This window comes from Pinus tabuliformis, chromosome 4_2, assembly GCF_031772625.1.
Source record: "Pinus tabuliformis cultivar Carrire ecotype Pingquan chromosome 4_2, CPIR1, whole genome shotgun sequence".
Lineage (NCBI taxonomy): Eukaryota > Viridiplantae > Streptophyta > Pinopsida > Pinales > Pinaceae > Pinus > Pinus tabuliformis.
The window spans coordinates 831,190,914-831,213,386 of record NC_142304.1 but is presented as its reverse complement, the minus strand read 5'-3'; positions in this window follow the sequence as shown (position 1 = coordinate 831,213,386).

The following is a 22,473-nucleotide window of genomic DNA, read 5'->3' as shown; positions in this document are numbered from 1 at the left end:
TTCCCTTTTTCATACCCCTTATCGGGTTCTGACTCAGAGTCGGAACATGCATCTGATTCTGAAACCTTTAGCTCAGCCACCAGTGACTGCTTGGCCCGACACTCACTTGTGTTGTGAGTGGAGCTCTTATGGAACTCGCACCATTTTCCAGTGTCCTTTCTCGGCTTCGCGGCGTTGCTCTTTGCTTGCAGCTTCGGCTGGTTGTCTTGGGCTGTCCCGCCTTGGCTTTGTCCTTTGTTCTGTGGTTTAGGGGCACCTTTCCCCTGCTTTGGATTCGCAGATCCAAAGTCTCGCTTCTTTTGTTTAAACTTCTGCTCGACCTTGACGGCATACCGGTATGCTGCGCCGAGCGAGGGGATGTTTAGGAACTGTATTTCTTCCTGGATGTACTTGTGCAGGCAGCCACGGTATTTGAGTATCAAATGTTGCTCCGAATCCTTGATACCCAACTTTGTGCGAAGGGTATGGAAAAGATTGGTGAACTCCGGCACGTCTTGGTCCCTTCCCTGCCGCAGCGTGGTCCACTTTATGTATTCATCCTCATAGCTTCCGACAGGGTAGTACTGCTCCTTGATGGCATCCCGGAACGAATCCCAGGTGGGTGCGGCTGAAAATAGTGAGCCAGTACTTTCATCCTTCTGCTCGCAGTAGGTTTCCCACCAGTCCTTGACGTGGGGGGCTGCTTTGAGAAGAGCAAAAACAATCTTTTCCCGACTCGAAAATTCATGAACAGAAAAATAACCCTCTAGCAGATTTAACCATTTATCTACGGCATCGGCGTCTATCTGACCCTCGAATATGGGGATTTCAAAATTAACTTGTACCTTAAAGGGTGTGGCGTTTCCAGAGGAGCTGCTGGAAGCCGATGCGCCGCTTCTGGGTAGCCGCTGAAGGATCTGCGCAAAGCTGTCCATCATCGCGTTCCGTTGTCGCTCGAGCGCTTCTTCGAGCAAGATTTTGATGGGATCTCCTGCCCCCTCGTCTTTCTTCTCGTCCGCCATGGGAGGCCGTCGGGATTTGCGAGGCTGGTCTTGCAAAGGTTCAACCAGTTCAAGCCCTAACTCCTTATATCCCGACCTTGTTGGGGACATGCAAAGAAAAACAGAGAAAAAGCAGACCGCTCTGATACCACTGATCCGGATTTAAACAGGAACGCAACAAATTACAGAGATAACCATATACACAAAGATGCAGCGGAAATAATACTTCATTTCATTAATGGAAAATACTGAAATATGCTTACAAACAGAAATGGAAATAAACTAGCTAGGGCGATGGTAGCTTATCTCTGAGAAGAGATGTGATGGCTACATGCCTCTGAACTGTGTTACAATGAGGCTCGAAGGCCTATTTATTGTTGAGAAACAATGGAAAACCCTTCACATCCCGAAACCTAACCCTAGAAGATGAAACGCCAAATTGTGGGCCCCGTTTGGGTAAATTGGTACATCAATTTCCCGGGGTCGTAACTTTGGCATACGATCTCCGTTTGACGTGTACGATAGCTCGTTAGAAAGATCTATCCGAGAACTACCACTTTGGGAAGGGCAACATCGGTCTATAGACCCATGTTGCCCCCAGATTTCCCAAAAAACATCATTTAGGGCCTCAAAACGGCTCCGGAAGTTCAGGACCCGAAAAACTGCTAAAAATAGTAAACTGTGCTACAATTAAGGAAACTGAAAATGCTGAGAAGGACAATGGTGGGGGTCCAGGTGGACTCGGCAGGTGGCCACCAATATCCACCTGGATCACAAACTTTCTAGGGAGATCACTTTCTCTACTTTCTGCAATGATACTCTTCTTAGAGTGGGGAAAATACCTATTACATAGACACATTTAGTAAAATATTTTACAACTAAGATTTTTGTTAGTGGTTTTTGTGTGATTAAGGTAATGTTGCACAACATAATATGTCAACATGATAGACTACTTTTTGTGGCATGTCATAAAAGAATCTGGGATATGTAGGTTTGGATGTATATAGACACTACACAAAGTAATGTCTGTGGTTGTCTTGTATTACTATGCACTACATTTTTAAACTTGTTAGCATAATCTACGAGATCTAGGGTATATCTCGATGCATTTGCATTTTTATTAGTAGAAAGTTTGTTGGTTTTTTCTCTTTGAAAAAAAGAGAATAAAGTTCCTTATAATTGAGAGGGATGTACAATAGAGTTTATCTTGGAACATGAAATGACATAGACATGACATGCAATGAGGGTCTTAGATGGTTGATGGTGAATTTCTTTATAGTGAGTTTATGAAAATGGTGAAAATATTTGTTATGTATTGTAAGATTAATTTATGAGAAAAGCCTACCTAAAACTTGTGTTCGTTGCTTTATTGACCTTACTTAGTTACCCTCATTTTTCTCATAAACAAATTCTTTAATGAACTATTTTCAATTATTATTCTTTTAAATTTAATCTATGCATGTAATGTGTAATTATACATATAAATTTTTGAATAACAAAATTGACACATATCACTCACCATAATGAAAGAAAGAAAATATGGATGAGGCAAAACAACAAATGGATAAAAAATGGAATATTTACCTCAATGTTTATTCCACAAATAGCAAGGAGTTAAAAAATTTTGCTATGGAAAAGTTTTGTAAGCGTATGTGGGGAAAAGCGTTTGGTAGAAAGAAGAAGTATTATGTTCAGGAATTGAACCCCACTTGTGATCTCCAACAAAAAGAATACATTGGAGTTAACATTTCGTGGAGAGCAAAGATTCTTCTTGCTCAATTAAGAACTAATTCGCAACAACTTCGGTGTGAAAGAGGACGGTGGAAAAGAGCTAAAAAAGCTTGGGAAGAACATGTGTGTACATTTTACACTTATAGGGTAGTGTAATCAGAAAAGCATTTCATTTTGGAATGTGATGCTTTTAGAGATGTCAGAGACAATTATGGCAATATGTTAGCATCGATCCCTTGGCATTGTCTTTTCAACGAGGAAACTGTTAAAAGGTTGGGTCAACTCATCTCAATTTGAATAAGAAAAAGATTGAATTCTAAAAGGCGAAAGACAGGGAGGCTAGTGGTCCCATAAAATATTTTTAGTTTCGTGGACATTAAAATATCATTCATTCATTCAAAAGAGAGAATATATAATCTTACCTCAAACAAATTGTTTGTTGAAAAAATATTAATTAAAATGGAAATCTCATATTTATTCCCATTATTTTCTTCTTCGCATATTTTTCTTTAATTATTATACTCCGACAACATGCATTCAGTTTTGGCTTTGACTGTGTATTAGCTTGTCTTTGACCAAAAATTTACAACGCTTATCCATAGTTTAACATTAGGGATTTAATTTTTGTTAATTTTTATTATTATTTAAAATTATTTATTTGTAAGGTGATTGGTTGAAGTCTTATTATGGGTTGTTTCGTAACTTCCATTTCTATTAGTTACTATTTTTTTGTTTATAGTTTTATTTCCTTTTTATTTAACTTTTTTTTTGAATTATAATTTTTTCACAATATTATCAAATTTAAAATGACTTTTTATTATATTAAAGACATATTTTAATAAATTTAATTATAAACAATTATGTATATTAACAAGGGCTACATAGTAGCTAGTACCTACCACTTAGCTTAAACATAGCTTAATTAAACAAAAAATAATAAAGATAAAGCTTTCATCACAAAAATAAAACAACTAATAAAATAGTGTATTGTTGAATGCCATCACCAAAAATTAAGAAATATAATTAACTAATATTGTTTATATTAACATACATATATCTATGTGTGTTTTATTTTTATTAATATGTATAATTATTCAGAATCAAATTTATTAAAATATGTTGTTGTTGTTTTTTTTTTTGTTTTTTTTCAGGGAAAAGTATCGTAATTTTCATTTATAAGGAAAATTACATGTTGTAGATGCCATATGTATATGCAAAGCGAGTGACAGTAGTCATCTGTAATCTGTTAAGATCTGTAAAAGTCTGTACAAAAAACCTAAGGAGGGTATTCTTTCCTGTATCTGTAATCATATACAAATATATACAAAAATTCAAAAATTTATCAAAATTTCACCCTTGGTGATTTACTGTTCTGTAGTCAATAGATAAAAAGTTGAAAATAAGTTAGGGCCTATCAACCCTCTGCAAGTCCTGATCAATGTATGGTCTGTGGTAGTACTGGTAGATCTGCTCCTGTCTATGCTCACGGATCAACCATTCCCCTCTGGGATGGTGCGTTGCCTCTTTAGAAAGCTGATCTGCAAGTTGGTTGCGCTCCCTGTAGATATGAGAACATGTAATCTGATCAAAATGAGTTTTTAAATACAAAGCATCATCTAATATGGTTCTGAGTGTGTGTGCGCAGCATGTAGAAATGCAGTTGAACCAATTAATAACAATCTTAGAGTCCCTAAAAACTTGTAAACGTCTGTAGTTTTTGTTTAATGCAAAGTATAAAAGATGATGAGGCGATAGGAGCTCTGCGAGGTTGTTTGTGCCAGCACCCAATCCCATGCATATATGGAATATATGTGTCTATGATAAGTTTAGTATGATGCCTCCGCCACACCCCTGGTCTTGTGCAGAGCCGTCAAAGTAGGGCCATGGATGTGCTTTGTCAATAACCTCCGGAATAATAGTATGAACCGAGGAATCCATTACATCATCCGAAATTTCATTGTAACTATTGCATATTTTTGGGATAATGAGGGGCCAAAGTAGTTGTTTGCCAAGAAAAATGTTGTTGTTCTTGCTCATCCATATGTTCCAACACACTATTAAAGGGAGATTTCGGGTTTTTAAATTGGGGGCTTCAGTCCACTAGTTGTTCCAGGCATTCGATATACCTTCACCTTCCCATCGCTGAGTTATATCGCCTGCTCCCAGATCTGTTGCGTTGTGGTGCAAGATAGAAACAAATGGTGGTTTGATTCCTCCTCCCCACGACATAGTACACACCAGGAAGGGCCCTGGAAGGAATGTTTTCTAATATTTATTCTAGATGGGGTCTTGTCCATGATAATGTTCCACATCAGGAGGAGTGTGCGAAGCGGGCCTTTCAACTTCCATAACCAGCACCACCAGCTTTCCAATGAGATAGGCTTATGGCGAGCATGTATAATAGGATAACCCTCCTTAGGTGTATAAGTCCCCTTTTGTGCAAGAGCCCATATCAGTTCGTCCTCATCATCCCTGAGTCTCACATGGGATTCTTTTAAAGCAGTAGTGTATTGCCTCCACTCCCAATGCCACTGTTCCAGTATTTCAAGAGAATCCGCAGATAACCAAGCTTGTTGGTAGATGGATGTATTTAAAAGATCCCCGATCTATGCAATCGTTACCACTCCTCTACGATTAAGGAAATCAGTCAACCCAGGAGAAAGATTGTATAAGTTGTCGCAGCCAATCCATGGATCAACCCCAATGCGAACAAACATGCCATTACCAATATGCCAAGTAAGACCACTTCTTATGATGGGAAGGGTGTGTATGACAACCCTCCAAATCACTGATATTCCTTTTATGTTCCAAGTAGGTAACCGTATCCAATCCATAATAGCACAAGGCCAGATATATTTATAGGTAACCACCTCCATCCAAAGGCTTTTGTGCTTTAGGAGCAGCTAACCTAATTTACCCGCAAGGGCTTGTGCAAATGCAGAGAGATTTTTAAGGCCCCAACCTCCCCATTTTTTGGGTGTAGCGATTATGTTCCATTTAACCCAAGTGAAGGGTTTCCCTTCCTTATGCCCCTTTCATAAGAAATGGCAACATAGTCTCTGAATCCTGGATATAATACCTTGAGGAATCTAGGTTAGGGAAATCCAGTAGACCGGGGTGGCTTCTAGGACAAATTTAATGAGCACCAAACGACTTGCTCTAGATAGTAACCGATGGCTCCAATTGTTTAATCTTTTTTCAACCTTAGTGACCAACCAGGTCCAATCAACAATTTTGTATCCATGTGATTTAATCCTGAAGCCAAGGTACTTCAAACCATCCTCCAGCAGCAGGCTCTGGAGGGGAATTTGAGATGTGCCTGACAAGTCTCCTGACAGGAGAGAGCAGATAGAGTGATGGTGGATTTGGGCCCATTAATTTCCATCCCTGTTGCAGAGCAGAATAATTGCAACACTTCAGAGAGGGTGTTGATGTCATGAATGCCTTCATCAAGGAAAATCAAAATATCATCCGCAAATAACAAATGCGAAAGAGTGCATTGCTCCGTGATCTTAAGGCCCTTGAGCCTCCCAGATCTTTTTTCTGATGCGATTAGCCTGCTTGATCCTTCCATTACAATTAGGAAAAGCAGTGAGGAGTGTGGGCATCCCTGTCTGATACCTTGTTCCGCATGATAAAAATTGGTGGTTGATCCATTTATTAAATTTTTGAAAGATACAATTGTGATGCAACACATGATCCATCTAATGAAAGCAAGTGGAAAGCCCAAATGGGTAAGAATCATCCTAATAAAAAGCCAACTAACATGATCAAATGCCTTTGAGAGGTCAATTTTGAGGATGGCCCCTTTCATCTTCTTCTGTTTGATGCACTGGAGGGCCTCCTGGGTAGTGCTAATGGCCTCATGAATTTGACGGTTGTGAAGGAAGGCAAATTGTTCAGCGGATATGTTGTCTAATAGGATCGGCTTGATACGATTGGCAATGATCTTGGCAATAATTTTGTATAGGCAATTACAGAGAGATATGGGTCGGAAATCGCTGAAGGATAGCGGGGAGTCTGTCTCGGGAATTAGGGCGATATAGGTGGAGTTTATGGCTTCATACAATCTGCCCATTGAACGACATTCCTAGATCACTTTGAGTAAGTTCGGGCCAAAAGTGTCAAGGAAAGTAAGATAGAATCCCACGAACCAGCCATCTGGCCCCAGACTTTTGTCCTTCTTGAACCACTTCAGGGTACAATCCAGTTCCCCCGTTGTTACAGGTTTGATGAGGTCCTCCTCTGAGTCAGGCACCACAAACCTAGGGTAATGCCCCGCAATCGTATAATATCAGCAAGTGTTGTGCCTTGTGGGGCTTTGAAAATTTGCTTGAAGTGTGTATTCCCCAACCTAGCCAGTTGATTATAGGTTTTAGCAATTTGTCCATGTTCCGTAGGCATATGCTAAATAGTATTGTAGGCCTTCCTTCCATTTGCATATTTATGAAAGAACTTAGTGTTGCCATCCCCAGCTTGTAGCCAAATTTCTCTGCTTCTGAGCCTCCATGTCTCTTCCCAATCAAGCAAGATCTTGGATTTCTGGGCTTCCAAGCCCGTAAGGTGTAGTTTGGCTTCGATAAAGGTGTATCCTCTACCTTGATCATCCATAAATGAGGCCAGCTGACTTTCAATATGACAGAGGGTCTGCTCCCCCCTGGCCTTTTTCGCCTTTGCCCAATCAATAGATAGTCTTTTAAGATTTACAAGATTGGGACAAAAGCCTTAGGCCATCCCATGTTCAATTGGTAGGGGATGTGCTTTCCAATATTCTGTAACTAACCTGATATATTTCGGGTCCTTTAACTAGTTTGAGTTAAACTTGTAGGGAGCCCTGGGTTTTTTAGATGAGCCAGCCAATTCCAGATAGATAGGGGAATGATCCAAAATCCCACCAATGCCCACCCGCTGTCTGTAATTTGTAAGGGATGCAATAAGGTCTTCATGAATGAGAAACCTGTCAAGTCTCCTACCAAGAGCTACATCTCCTATCCTTCTGTTGTGCCATGTAGGCATCTTTTTATTCATGGGGAGATCAATAAGACGGTGTTGCTCCAAAAGCAATCCCAACTGATCCGAGAGTGGATCCAACTGTGAGTGATGTCCCCAGGATTCTTCATGGCCAATGGTGAAATTTAGGTCTCCTCCTAGGATGGTGGAGTGGTCAATCAGGGGGTTCTCAAGTAACTATTACCAGAAGTCCAGTCTACTATGATTGGGAGCATAAATATTCATAATACAGAGATTTATGCCTATTTCAGCTGAGAAAATATCCATACCTAGGAAACCATGACCACCCCATGCATAGATGACCTTGATGGTTTGAGGGTTTACCCCAAGAGCAATACCCCCCGATTGCCCAACGACATCCAAATCATGAAATTGCCATCCAGGCATGATGACTAGGAGAGTCCTAACAATCTGCTCGGACCTACCGAGGGTTTCTTGTAGAAAAACGATATCACATGGCTCATTGCCCAGGAGCGTCTTGAGAGCTAATTTTTTATATGGGCTAGCTAAACCCCTACAGTTGAAGGATAGCCACTTCATGGGGGAACAATGCTAAGGGTGTCTTGTGCTCTAAGTACCCTTTCAATGGTGTTCTGTCTGCCTAGGGCCACATCAGCCCCAACAATCTTGATGGCTTTGGATATCTTGGATGGCCTCCCCCGGGAGGGCTTAAGCTCAGCTTTTGAGGATGTGATGCCCAAGCCAAGTGAATCAGTGATAGCTTGGTGGTGGGAGCGAAGGTTGTATGAGTGTGAACCCGATGCAGATGGGGATATAGGGAGGTCTTGGAACCCCTGAGAATGAACAACCCGGGGGGGGGAGGGGGGTAGTGGAGAAAATGGTCAGGGGGGATCAAGTGCACAAGTGATGGGGGAGGTAACCAAACAAGGTAAAGATGCAGTAGATGCCAAAGAGAATATAAAATGACTAACATTCAGTGCAGAGGAAAAGGGGGAAGAAACAGTACCCGTTGATGGAGAAGCTGCCGCAACAGACCGGGATCTAGTCATAGGTGGAATCTGGGCAACATAGGATGGCTAAACAATGTCCCCAACCACATCCTTTGGACTATCCGGACTTGTGGGCTACTCATCCACAATCGGGTCTTCTGTTTGGCGATGCTTCTTTCCTTTGGATGTAGGAGGAGAAGATGGCGAGATGAGTGGACAATCTTTGTAAATATGGCCAACCTTGTGGCATCTCCTGCATCTGAATGGGACACCTTCATAATCCAAGTTTTGTCTGCGCGAGTAGTGCCTCCAATGAAGGGTTATCTTCTCCTCCAGACCTTCTTTGGTATCCAAATGAACTAGTATACGAGCCATGGTCATATTTCCGGTTGTTTCATAGGACTAGTCATGCTCCAAATAGGTTCCCAGTGCATTGCTGATGCACTTGAAGACATCCGGAGACCAATATTGCATAGGAAGCCCTGGTAAACGTACCCATATCGGCCCAGCTCCTAGTTGTTCCCTTTCAGGATCAAATAACGGATCCCATCGTTTCAACAAAACTGGGGCATATTCAATGTGCCAAAACCTAGAGAGTATCCAGTCTGTGTACTCCTCCCTGTGAAATCTAAGGGCGAACCACCCTCGTGTGAGAACCCGAATGGTGGGCAATTCTTTGAGTAGAGTGCCCCAAATCTCCTTGGTCCAGAGACGTAGTCTCTCCACTGTGTAATTCTATCCACGAACTCGGCCCACTAGGACCTTCTTGGTCGTTTCAGCCACTTCTCCCATCAAGAGGTCTTCCCCCAGAGAGAGGTTGATATCATTGTCAATGGCCTTCAAACACCTCCCTTTCTTGACTTTTTCAGACCTGCGTGCCATTGGATAATCTCGGAGGAGTCCCCTGATGCCCTGGTTAACCGTATGCGGTGTAGGAGTGGATTTAGGGTTAGGGACCGACGTACTAAAGAAACTAGAGCAGATGGGAGTGCTGGGTGTCAGGCTGATAGGGTTAGGTACAGAGCTTTCAGCCTAGGTGGGGAATGGGAGGGTAGCAGACCCGGGATGAGGGATGCTAGAGAATGAAGGGGTGCAGGAGGGGACAAAAATATGAGGTGTGTGAGGCAGCGACGAGTCGAAGGTAAGGGATGGGTGGAGGCAAGAATCGATGAAGTTCAGGGTAGCCGGTGAAAGCGGAGGGCAATCCAGACCGGAGGCATCTTCAAGATCGACAGAGGGTAGCAGGTGGGGCATAGATGGCCTAGGGCAGTTCAGAGTAGGGTTCGAAGAAGACAGAGGGCACAAGGATGAACCAAAAGAGCTGGAACCCGACATGGCACGAGGGTGAGTCAAAATTTCTTCGTGGGGATTGGGGTCCTCGGAGTAATCAATGGTGTCCAGGTCCATGACTACTGACAGAGAGCAAGTCAGAGGTGGTTACGGTTTGTGAAAAAGATGGGTAGACCGCCTTATTAAAATATATTTTTAATATGATAATAAGTCATTTTAAATTGAAAATATTGTGAAAAAATTATAATTCATGAAAAAAAATGAAATAAAACTAAAAACAAAAAATTAGTAACTAATAGAAATGAAAGTTACTAAACAACTCATATGGATAAGTTATAATTTTTTGGTCAAAACAAACTAATACCCAATCAAAGTCAAAGTCAAAGTCAAAATTCAACGCCTTATATACCATGTTAAATAAAACACAAAGATATATATATCTTAATATAAACAATATTAATTAATCATATTTTTCTTAATTTTTGATGATTACATTCAATTTGTTTTATTTTTGTGATGAAATATTTGTCTTTGTTTTGTTTAATTACCCTATACTTAACCCCACGTACTACCAATTATGTATGTTGTGCTCTGTCCTGCCTTCCGCCTCTCAGGAAACCCAAACCCCAAATATTTCGCTCGATGGATATAGAACAGATGTGTCATATTTCTAAGTTTCAAATCTAATTGCCGCGGCTATTGGAGGCTTCCTCTTATTGCAGCGATGGCCGAAGAAGTGGAGGAGGAGATGATGGCATTGGAAGCCATCTTCTATGACCGTTTCTCTAAGATAGATGACCATCGTTTCAGGCTTAGAATAGATCTAAATCCGGGTATCATCAATGATGATACCAGTGATCCGGGAGGACCTCCTCCTTTGTTCTTGGAGATCTTGTTGCCAGATGGGCATCCTCAGGTTATCCCGAAAATTGACATAAGCAACCTCAACAACATGAATTATTCTGAGGATGCTAAGCGAATGATCCTTGAAGGTCTCCATTCTCAGGCGGGTTCTGTGATTCATCCGTCTGTTTGCATTAACGTTTATAACTTAAAAATAAAATAAAATAAGGTGTTGTTTTATACATTTTATTTCATTTCTGATAATGCTGATTAAAAATGCCCACATAATTCATGCACATGTATGTTATATAATCATTCTGTGTTTCTGCATTGAAAGTACTTGAGCATATATTGTCAGAGTTTAACTCTGTTTGCATCCAGGTAAGTATATACACACCCACGTACACGTAGGCATATGAGTCTGATTATACACACAAGAACATGTTTATATAGTTATAAGCTAGAAACAGTGCAGTTTAATGCCCCCCAAGAACCCTACAATACAATTCAGTATCTAAAAGTGATGGGTTCGACATAGTTTCCTAATAACTCGCCTGTATAGAGAAATATCTGAGGCTGCTTGCCCATATTTCTTTCAAAAGTTTATAAAATTCAGGACGAACCACAACAATTATGAGACGGAGATTATGAGGTATTACTCACAAAAGCTTTACCAATTTGGAAGCTAGCTTTAGTGGGTGCAAGTCCTTGGGTTGATCTCATAACATCCTCCTCACTTCGGTACTAAATTGAAAGTTTCAATGCCATGCTCTGCGAGGCCTTTTTAGCTTGTGGTTGTTATCTATGTGACATCCATAATTACACGCAATCTTACAATAGTGGCATATGGTTACCTCCTCCATAGCTGTTGGAAGACCTTTTGAAGGGCCCTTCTCCCCAAGAAGATTTATCCTTCCAATTTTAATCCTCATACTTTCATACTTTGGGATTTGCATGATTCAGCTTTCAATGATACCTTTGGTTAGTCTCTTGTGCATGTTTCTTCCCACCTTCTTGTTGTCACTTTGTCCAATGTCAACCATAGAATCATCCAACATGTTATTTCTGAGTTGAGTACTAAGTGGCAGATGGTCAAGCACTACAGTCCAAACTCTTCTAACATGGAGTGGATATTTTGGTAGGTTCCATTGTCGATCTTTTCAACGATGTAGTCTGCTCTAGGTTCCCTCCAAGTTAGTCACAGCGTGTGATATATAATACATCGTATCCACAAGCCAGGTGGTATTTTAAATCCAAATAACTGTCAAACGATTATCATTGGGCTTATCTTTGCCAAACTTTATTCCTTGGCCACCAAGATGCTCCTGTTTGACCCAATGGAAAAGAGAAAGCTTGGGGCTAAAGGGCAAGCTTGGTTTTATAAGTAATCAGGATTACCAGACAATGGATGGTATTTGCAGGCCTTGAACCATTATTGAGGAGGCCAAATATAGGTCGTCAAAGGTTTGTTTCTGTTTTGTCAATATTAGGAAATCCTTATCAAGACACTTTCTATTTGAACAACTTCCTATTCTTGGAGTTTTCAAGATTTTAGTGGTTGATATCATGAAACATTATGAGAGTGGTTGATATCATGAGACTTTATGAGACTATTGTGGGTCATTTCCAGATTAGAATTTATCAGACTATATCAGCAATGCTGTTAACATTAAGTGGAGATATTTGCTCTCTCCCACTCTTTTTGGTCTCTATATAGATGAGTAGGAGCATTTTGAGGAGCGTCGGGCACTTGGAGGAAGGCATTGAGCCCTTGGAGCTTGGGGTCATGTAATATATACCTTGGAGGTTGGACACTTGACTTGAGGAGACTTGGGTTGAGGAACATACTTCATGGAGTTTGGTGATGGACTGAAACACACACATTGAGGAGCATTAACACTTTGTACCAATACCACATTGGCACATATGTTTAGGAGTGTTTTGGCACATGAGGACATGTGGCACATAGTTAGTGGATGAGCACCTTGCATAAGGACACTTGGATAATGAACCACCATGGAAGAGGGAATGTTGGACTAAGAGCACACCTTTTGGAGGAAGTGCGTTGAGCCCAAGGAGCATCATGCATAGAGGGCTTTTGACCTTGGGGGTAGGATAATTGGATTTATCCTTTTGTGACACTTGTCTGTTCTCATATTATAGAGTGCTCCATGTCGGGTTGCCTTGTTGGTTACTTGTATGGGTGCATGCCCTTCTTTTATGTTAGTCTTCCTCACCTATTCTATATATGAAAAGTGCAATGACCCCTTGTATTCATTATCATCATTGTACTCTATTTTTTTGTATTTTCCTAAAGAAGTCTTGTATGGAGCAAGATGATAGGGTTCATGAGAAAACCCTAGGAGCATGATGTTAGGGTTCATGAGGAAACCCTAGGAGAAGACAAGGAGAGAGAGATGCCTTTGATGTTAGTGGAGAGATTGTGCTTGTGTGATGATAGCGTTTGTTCTTATGATGCTAGGGTTTATGCTATGTATGTATACCTTAGAGAAGAATATGGCATTGGGGATCGTGATGGTTATAATGTTTCTTGTTGTAACACCAGGGTTTCTACCCTAGTAGAAGACTTGGAGATTGTAGTTAACGCCTTACATGATTTTGAAGCCTTTGCTCTTGTGGGATGTAAGGATAGGAAGAAATCATGGAGAGATTAGCTTGATGAGTCTTCACCTTGGTGTGATGCCTTGCTTGGAAGAAGACTGCATTATTGTATCCTCGATGTTCCATGGAGGTCTTGGTGCTTGTTTTGATACAAAAGTTGAAGACATAGGATTTGAGGACATAAAGCCTATGGACATTTAGATTTGGAGGCTAGTGCTAGAGTTTTCTTGCCATGAACATGTGTGATGCAACATGGCTAGGCTTTGTAAACCCTAAGGAAGAGAAGAATGCTAGTATGGAGATCTCATGTGACACAAACTTTTTGGATGTGCCAAGGATTTGCTAGTTTTGGTGCTAGCATGTAGAGGATCTTTGGTGGAGTGAGGGTTTGGAGAGTTCGACTTATACTAGCTTTGTGGTAAAATTGTGGTATGTACTTGCACTTCATCTTATATATCTGTCTAAAGTTTCCAGCTGTCCAAACAACGTGTACTTACAGATTTGATTTTCAGCATATGTTATCTTCTTGATTGAGTAGCTTTCAGCCCTTGTTGCTCATCCTGATTTGACATAAAATATAACTGAATTGGTTAAGTGATTCAACACATATCTAGAAGATAAAGGAGCAGATTTGCTGATGCTATAATTTGCTGTAATAAGACATTTCAGATATGTTACATGCTTCGAAAAGTGTGCCCTAAGGGCTGTAACTTGTTGGCATTGAAATACACTTGTTTGGTATTTATTTTCTTAGGCTGTTTGATGAATTGGGTTGGAAATAAGTGAAACATTACCTGCTGTAATTTAATATTTCAGATACAGCCCTAAGGCTGAAAGTTCATAGGAAATAGAGCTAGAAATCTCAATTAAATGAGGTGAAATTTCAGTATTTGCATGACTTGTCTATTTCTTGATATTTCCACGGTGTAGACTCAAGAGGAAGTTGAATTTTCCAAAGTGGATAGATGGTGTTTCAAAAAATTCAAATGTTGATGCTAGTTGCTCACCTCATGATGGAAAGTTCCCCTTCCATTGAATTGCTGAAGAATCAGGCTTGGCAAATTCCAATTTTTTTTTGGATCTTTCCCTTTGCAAAATACTCTCTTTGAAATCAAGGGGAACATATCAAAAGCATGCTTAATGAGCTTGTTATGTAAGCATGTGCAATGGAAGCTGGGAATTTGTAGAGGTGACTCTTTGGAATTCATCATCTTTGCATTACATAATGGCTTATCTTTATAGTACAAAAGTCTCCAATCTAGTAAAAAACTTCGACAAGAATCACATAATGACTTATCTTAATAGTAAAAAGCTCTCCAATCTAGTAGAAAACTCTGACAAGATTGGAGATTGCAAAGAAAAATAGGTCTTTAGCTTAGAGCTATGTAGACTTTCATAGCTAGTATAATTGTTCCTTATGCTTTAGACATATTGTAAAGTTATTTTTTTGCAATTTAGCCTTTCACAACTGTAGTGTAAAATAAACCAACTTAACAATAATAAGATATCTCTGAGGAACTAAAAATTACTTGGTGCTAAGGAAAATTCACTAAATATGGGTAAAACATGATTTTGGTGTTCATCATACCTCCTTGCATAGAGGAAATTGTTCCCAGTTTGTCTTGAAAAGGGGGGGGGGGGGGGGGGGGGGGAATTGTTGCTCTAATGACAAATTCGCTTTTTGTATGTAATAGTCAACTTGCTTTGGGTAGTTTTGGTCTTGATATGGCAGAGTGCATCTTCTAATAGTTTAGTAAAAAATTTTGGAGTGCTTAAACCATTGGTGGTACTCTCTATCATGCGAGAGTGTTAGAATAGTAAACCATTGGATGTCTTCCCATTTAAGCACAATGCTTATGTTGACACCTAATCCTCAACGGATGGGTGAACTGGAACGCGAACAGTCATCAAGAAGATGAACTGATCCGTCCCATTTCTGTATATAAATGATAGTTAGCTAATGAATTATGCAATTAGTTTTTTTCTCTGCCCATTCTGGAGTTACCCTGGCCTGACATGGTATCAGAGCGCAGGTCCCAGATTCCTTGTAACTCCCTTATCTCTGTCATGAGCGCTGCATCTGTCCATAACGCCTCTGCCTGAAATGTTTGCCTGGCAATAATGCCTCTGCCTGGAACGTTTGCCTGACCTCTGCCTGGAACGTTTGTCTGGCCTGACACCTTCTACCAATCCACTCTGCGCCTCGGCTCTGGTCTTCATGACATGGTATCAGACCTCTGCCTGGAACGTTTGTCTGACCTCTGCCTGAGCGTGTGATTGACTGTATCCATGTCCGAACCGCCCAAGAGCATGTTGAAACTCGTATTGGAAAGCAGAGAGTTGGAGATGGTCACATCGGTGGAGCCCTGAATTACTGTGACGAGGCCCAGTTTTCCATTGAAGGAGGTCAAGTGATCGATTTTTCATCCAGGAGGCTTTTAGGATTAACATTCCGTTGTAGAGATCTTCATTAGCTATATCGCTCAAATTTCTACGCTCTAACGCATAGACAGTGACCTTGCTTTAGGTCCTCAGCAAATTGACTCAAGTCCTCGTCGAGTCTTTTGACATGACTGTCAATCAGATCGTATGCTTGTTGTGCGAGCAAGACTTTCTCGGTGCAGAGGCTCAACGTGGTCTCCTGGTTAGTCTCTAATTCCTTCCTCAGCTTCTCAATCATTTCTTCCTGTTCCGGCGTAGCTTTCTTTGAGCTCTGAGACAGAAGACACTTTGTTTGTTCAAGTCGTAAATCATCCAACAATTTTCAGTTGATCGCATCCCGTTGCAAGGCAAGACAGTATGAAAAAAAATCCCGAACAAAAGGTCTTCATGAAAATGTGTATCCTTCAAACCGTGGAACAGTAAGTTTTGAGGGTGTTTGTGCTTTCTGCTGTAAAAATAGTGGGATTTAGGCTTGTTTTTTGGAGCCAACGACCTGTGCTCAATGAAACCGTATGTATATGTCTTGTTAATGATTGACCAGCATACATATTGACCAGCTGCTTCAATGCGCTGTTTCAATAAGTTTTTGAATGCGCTGCTTGAATAAATTATTGAATGAGTTTTGGAAGCTGTTTGAATATTTTAAGAAGGATATGGTATGGTAACTGACAAATAACATCTGGCGCCGTATAGTAACAAAACTGTGTTTGGTAGTTCAAATAGTATTGCGCAGTTTATATATATCATCCAAAGCGTTTATATAAGCAGTTTTCAAAGCATTCAAAGTTATATCAGTCAGAGTGTTTTATATATCAAAGCATTTGCAGTATTACATGATATTGATATATTGAAGTGATATATTAATACATTGAAGTATTGAAGTGATCCCTTGCAAAACATAGTAGTATTGCAGTGATATGTACAATGAAATACTAATGTTTTTTAGCAAATATCAGAAGGATTTGAAGGCTGTAACGTAAGGATTTTTTTTATCAGCAGAAGTAATTTTTACAGAATGCATTCAATCATCTCTATGGTTGGAATAGTTCTCACTGGCAAGGAGAACTATTCTGAATGGTCTCAGATGGTAAAACACACCCTCATCTACAATGAGTTGTGGAAAGGAGTGTGTCGGAGAAGAAGACAAAGACCCTGTGCAGCCTACATCAGATAAAGAACTTGTCATTTGGGAAAACAAGAATAGCAAAGCCTATGCATTGATCGCAACATTTGTAAATGAAGAAGTAAGTCGTCATATTTCATCCTATTCCACTGCCTTTGAAGCTTTACAAAAGCTGAAAGAACTTTATGATTCACATTCTGCACTTGAAGTTGTTCAGCTCATGATTAAACTCTTCACTCTTGAACTAAAAAATAATGATCCTCTTGCTCTTGCATCTGAAATAAAGTCTATAATGCATGATATTAAATCCACTAAGGTTGAGCTGGATATCTCTCTTATTGCCTTTCTCAAAGCACTCTATCCTACCTACTCCAATTATCTTGAGTCTTTACAAGCAAATGGAAATCTTAAAGACATAACCTTTGAGTCTCTTGTGAAAAAGTTTGCTGAAAGAGAGAAAGCCTTTGGAAAGAAAACAGTCCCTGAATCTTCTGAAGAGACTGTTTGCCTTGCTCATAAAGAAAAGCATCCTGCTCAAGATTCTACAAGAGGAAGAGGTGGACGAAGAGGAAGAGGAAGATACTTCAGAGGCAGGGGGGGCAAACATTCTCAAGGTGAAAAAGCAGATCTGCATTGCATTCGCTGCAAACGAAATGGATCACATGATGCTTCTACATGCAAGCTACCATGGGACAAAATTGAGCAGAGAAGAAACCAGCAGAAAGGTAAAACTGATGACACAGACAAAGGTAAAGCACCTGAATCCGCTCACTATATTGAGGCATAATGTAACATTGGAGTAAATGAAGATTTGTTTAATGCTTCACTTGCTTCTTCGAAAAATGATTGGTTGCTTGATTCAGGAGCAACCTGTCATATGACTCATAGGAAAGGTTTTTTTGAAGATTTCACTTACAATGTTGATGGAGCAGTATACTTTGCAGATCAGTCAAAAATCAAGCCATCAGGGCTTGGCACAATCAGGCTTAAACTGCCTGGTCTTTCAGACTTTCTTCTGGATCATGTTCTATATCTCCCACAGCTCAAGAGAAACTTGCTGTCCTTGGTCCACATCCGCCAGCAAGGTCACTCCATTCATATGTTTGATGGAAAGCTTGAGGTAAGAAAGGCATCTGACCACTCACTTGTCATGAGGGGTATAGAAGAAGAAAGACTTCTTAAACTGCAAGGAACCTCTGCTCATGCACAACATTTCTCATCATGAAGAAGGTACACTTCCGTCAAGTTTATTATGGCATGCTAGATTTGGACATTTAAACTATGATAGTCTCCGCTTGTTGAAGAAAAATGGTGTTGCTGGTTTGCCTACAATTCCTAGAAAACATAAGCAATGTGATGCTTGCATTCTAGGAAAGCATAGCAAACAGTCTTTTCATGATTCACATTCAAGAGCACATAGGAAGCTTGAACTCATTCATTCAGATTTATGTGGTCCAATGCCTGTTCCTTCTGCAAATGGAAATAAATATATCATGACATTTATTGATGATTACACCAGAATGTGTTGGGTTTATTTATTGAAGAACAAATCTGATGCTTTTCAAACATTCAAAAATTTTCATAAATGGATTGAAAATGATGCACAATCTCATATTGGGTCTATTCGCACTGATAATGGAAAAGAATATACATCAAATGAATTTGAAAACTATCTTCGCCAACATGGGATCAAACATCAAACAGCTGTGCCTTATAATCCTCAACAGAATGGTGTAGCTGAAAGAATGAACAGAACAATTTTGAATATGGTACGATCCATGCTTTTCTTCAAAAATGTAAAGATAATGTTTTGGGTTGATGTTGTTCTATGTGCTGCATATATAAAGAATAGATGTCCATCTAGTGCTATAAGAAACAAAACTCCTTATGAATTGTGGTATGGACATGTTCCTTCGGTAAAACATCCCAGGATCTTTGGTTCCACCTGTTATGCTTTAATACCAAAGGTACATAGAAACAAACTTGGTGCTAGAAGTCGTAAGTGTATCTTCCTGGGGTATTCAAACACATCTAAAGCATACCGTCTCTATGATGAAGTAAATAAAAAGTTTGTTGTATCTAGAGATGTCATTTTTCTTGAATCATCCAAATCTGACAGTGTTGTTGAGCGGCAACTTGATCGCTTGGATAGATTCACAAAACCGAAATCATTCCAAGAGTTTGATAATCAGATTCCACATCTTGAAGGGGGGATTCCTATACTAGATCAACATGTGGAATCTTCTTCTGAAGAACAATCTCCCCTACATGACACTCCAACAACGGATGATGCTTTAAGTGATGTAATTGATAGAATTGAGAGACTCAATCTTGATTCAGACCCAACTCAATCAACAGAGCAGCCTGGACCATCTCAGAAAGGTCCCCCAAAGTGGCTGACAAAGACACTTGAAAGTGTTCATCCTGATGAAATTGGAAAAACAGGAACCAGAAATACAAACCGACAAGATGGAGGTGATGTAGATAACTCTAATTCACCTGTTGATATGGATGTTACTTATGATTGTGAATTGAACTTGTCTACAGATTTTGAACCAACTTCCTTCAAAGAAGCTGCTTCTCATGATGAATGGAAAGAAGCGATGCAGAAGGAGTATGATGCCCTCATAAAGAATGGCACTTGGAAGCTGGTTGATCCTCCATTTGGAACCAAACCAATTGGCTGCAAGTGGGTCTACAAGAACAAATACAAAGCTGATGGCTCACTTGACAAGCACAAAGCTAGGCTTGTGGCAAAAGGTTTTGCACAGAAGGAAGGGGTCGATTATGAGGAAACTTTTGCCCCCACAGCAAAATGGGCCACCATCTGGACACTCTTTGCACTAGCTGCTCAGAACGGTTGGAAAGTCCATCAAATGGATGTAAAAACTGTATTCTTGAATGGAGATCTAAAAGAGAATGTTTTTATGTCCCAGCCTGAAGGATTTGCTGTGAAAGGACATGAACATAAAGTATGCAAACTTGTGAAGTCCTTGTATGGCCTCAAACAAGAACCACGAGCCTGGTATGAAAAACTAATTGAGCATCTTCTGAAACTCAACTTCAATCATTTTGATCTTGATGATGCAACTTTATTTGTCAAGAAAGTTGGCAAAACAGTTGTATATCTTGTGGTATATGTAGATGATCTTTTAATGACAGGGAACAATGAAAGCTATATTGCATCCATAAAGAAAGAATTATGAAAAAGTTTTGAAATGACTGATTTGGGCTATGTTCATTACTATCTTGGCATTGAAGTAACCCAACATCCAAAATCCATATTTCTTTCTCAAAAGAAATACATTGGAGATTTGTTCAACAGATTTGGCATGACAGAGTGCAATCCTCTTTCTACTCCAATGGAACAAAACTTGAAGCTCACATCTATTGAAGGAAAGGAATTTGAGGATGCAAAAAAGCATAGACAGCTTGTAGGAAGTCTCATCTACCTCACTACTACCAGACCAGACATTTCATTTGCTGTTGGAATCCTCTCCAGGTTTATGCAAAAGCCTTGTGAGGGACATTGGTCTGCTGCAAAAAGAGTTCTAAGGTACTTGAAGGGAACTCAAGACCTTGGAATCAAGTATACACAGGTGGACGACTTCAACTTGATTGGATACTCTGATTCGGACTTCGATGGAGACAAAGAAACTGGGGTATCTACTTCAGGATATGCTATGAGTCTTGGATCAGGAGCTGTCTCCTGGAGATCACGCAAACAATCAGTACCAGCAGATTCCACAACAGAAGCAGAATATGTGGCAGCAGCTGAAGCAACGAAAGAAATTGTGTGGCTCAGGAAAATTCTTGAAGATTTGCAGGTAAAACAAATACAATCAACTCCACTCATGATTGATAACACCTCTGCAATAAAGTTGGCCAAGAACCCAAAGTTCCATGATCGTACTAAGCACATCAATACTAAATATCATCTGATCCGACATCATGTTGAGGCCAAAACAATCCATCTCCGTCATTGTTCCACAAACGAGCAAATTGCAGACATCTTCACCAAAGCGCTTGGAAGAGAAAAGCTTGAAAGATTCAGAACGATGCTTGGACTCACCAACATCCCTTCAGATTAAGGGGGGGAATGTTGACACCTAATCCTCAACGGATGGGTGAACTGGAACGCGAACAGTCATCAAGAAGATGAACTGATCCGTCCCATTTCTGTATATAAATGATAGTTAGCTAATGAATTATGCAATCAGTTTTTTTCTCTGCCCATTCTGGAGTTACCCTGGCCTGATAGTATACTAGAAAGTGATAGCATCGATGTAGAACGAAATGTGTTATGGAGTTGTTATAGGGTTTGTATAGTGTTAGCTTTGTTATTTGTGCATCAATCTTCTTGATAATGTAAAGTGCAAAATTGTTTTGCTTGATTTCCTCTTTGTTGTAGACTTGTGATTTGATTGATGGAGATGTAAATTTGCATAACTTATTGTCCTTGTGCAACTTGTGGGTTTTGTTGTTGTTGTCATCATAGAATTCAAAACTGGTCGGATCGAAATGCTAACAGGTCAAACCAGCTGGTTCATTAGCCTCAGTGACCAAACCGGCCAATAAACTCGGTTCATGCCCTTCCAGACCTAGGTTTGGCATCAAACCAGTCATAAACTGGCTGGTTTATGACAAAACCGACCGGTTTGGCCATAAATTGGTCAGTTCTGTCATAAACTGACTGATTCATTACCATCACAATTTAGGGATGGACCATCGATGGTGGTTTTTCAAGTGGTCTTGGAGGAAACTCGAGGTGTTTTCTCTTCCAAAATAACCCCCCTTGGCCTTAAAATCAATCCTCCCCCTCCTAAAGCCTAAACCTAAACACAAAACCTAACTCAACCCTAGCAATGTTGTCAATCAATGGTGATGTTAAATACTTAAAGTAAAAGTGACTTGAATTTTTAACATTAACATGAAATGACTTAGGATGTTTGAGAGTGGCTTCGACCTCATTGGATTTCATATGGAGAAACTAGAATTTTAGAGCTCACTCAAAATCCATTAGACTTAATGGTTTTTAGGATTTCAGGATTTGGAGGATTGCAATGTTTCCATTTGATTCTGTCATAAGTAAGGGTATGAGACTGACATTTGATCAAGACCTTGAAGCCCGTTAAGTACCATAATGTTAGTGGTGGGATTGATTGTTGAACTTTGTTGATGTTGGTGGTATTGATTGTTGAACTCCTTTATCGTGGCCTTAACAAAAATGTACCCTTTACTCAAAGGAAAACAATTGGTTAGGCATGCTAAGCTTTTTCTACCATATTATAAGGTTGAGGAGATGAACCCTTCATTCAAACCAAAATAATTGGTTAGGCATGTTAAACTTTTCAATTTTTACCATATTATAAGGTTGAGCAATCCAAGTCTGAAGACTTTGAGCTAGATGATGTTTATGTAGCTCTTGTTGATGATCCCATTTCTAGTAGTGTTGAATCAATGATGAGTTTGATGAGCGATC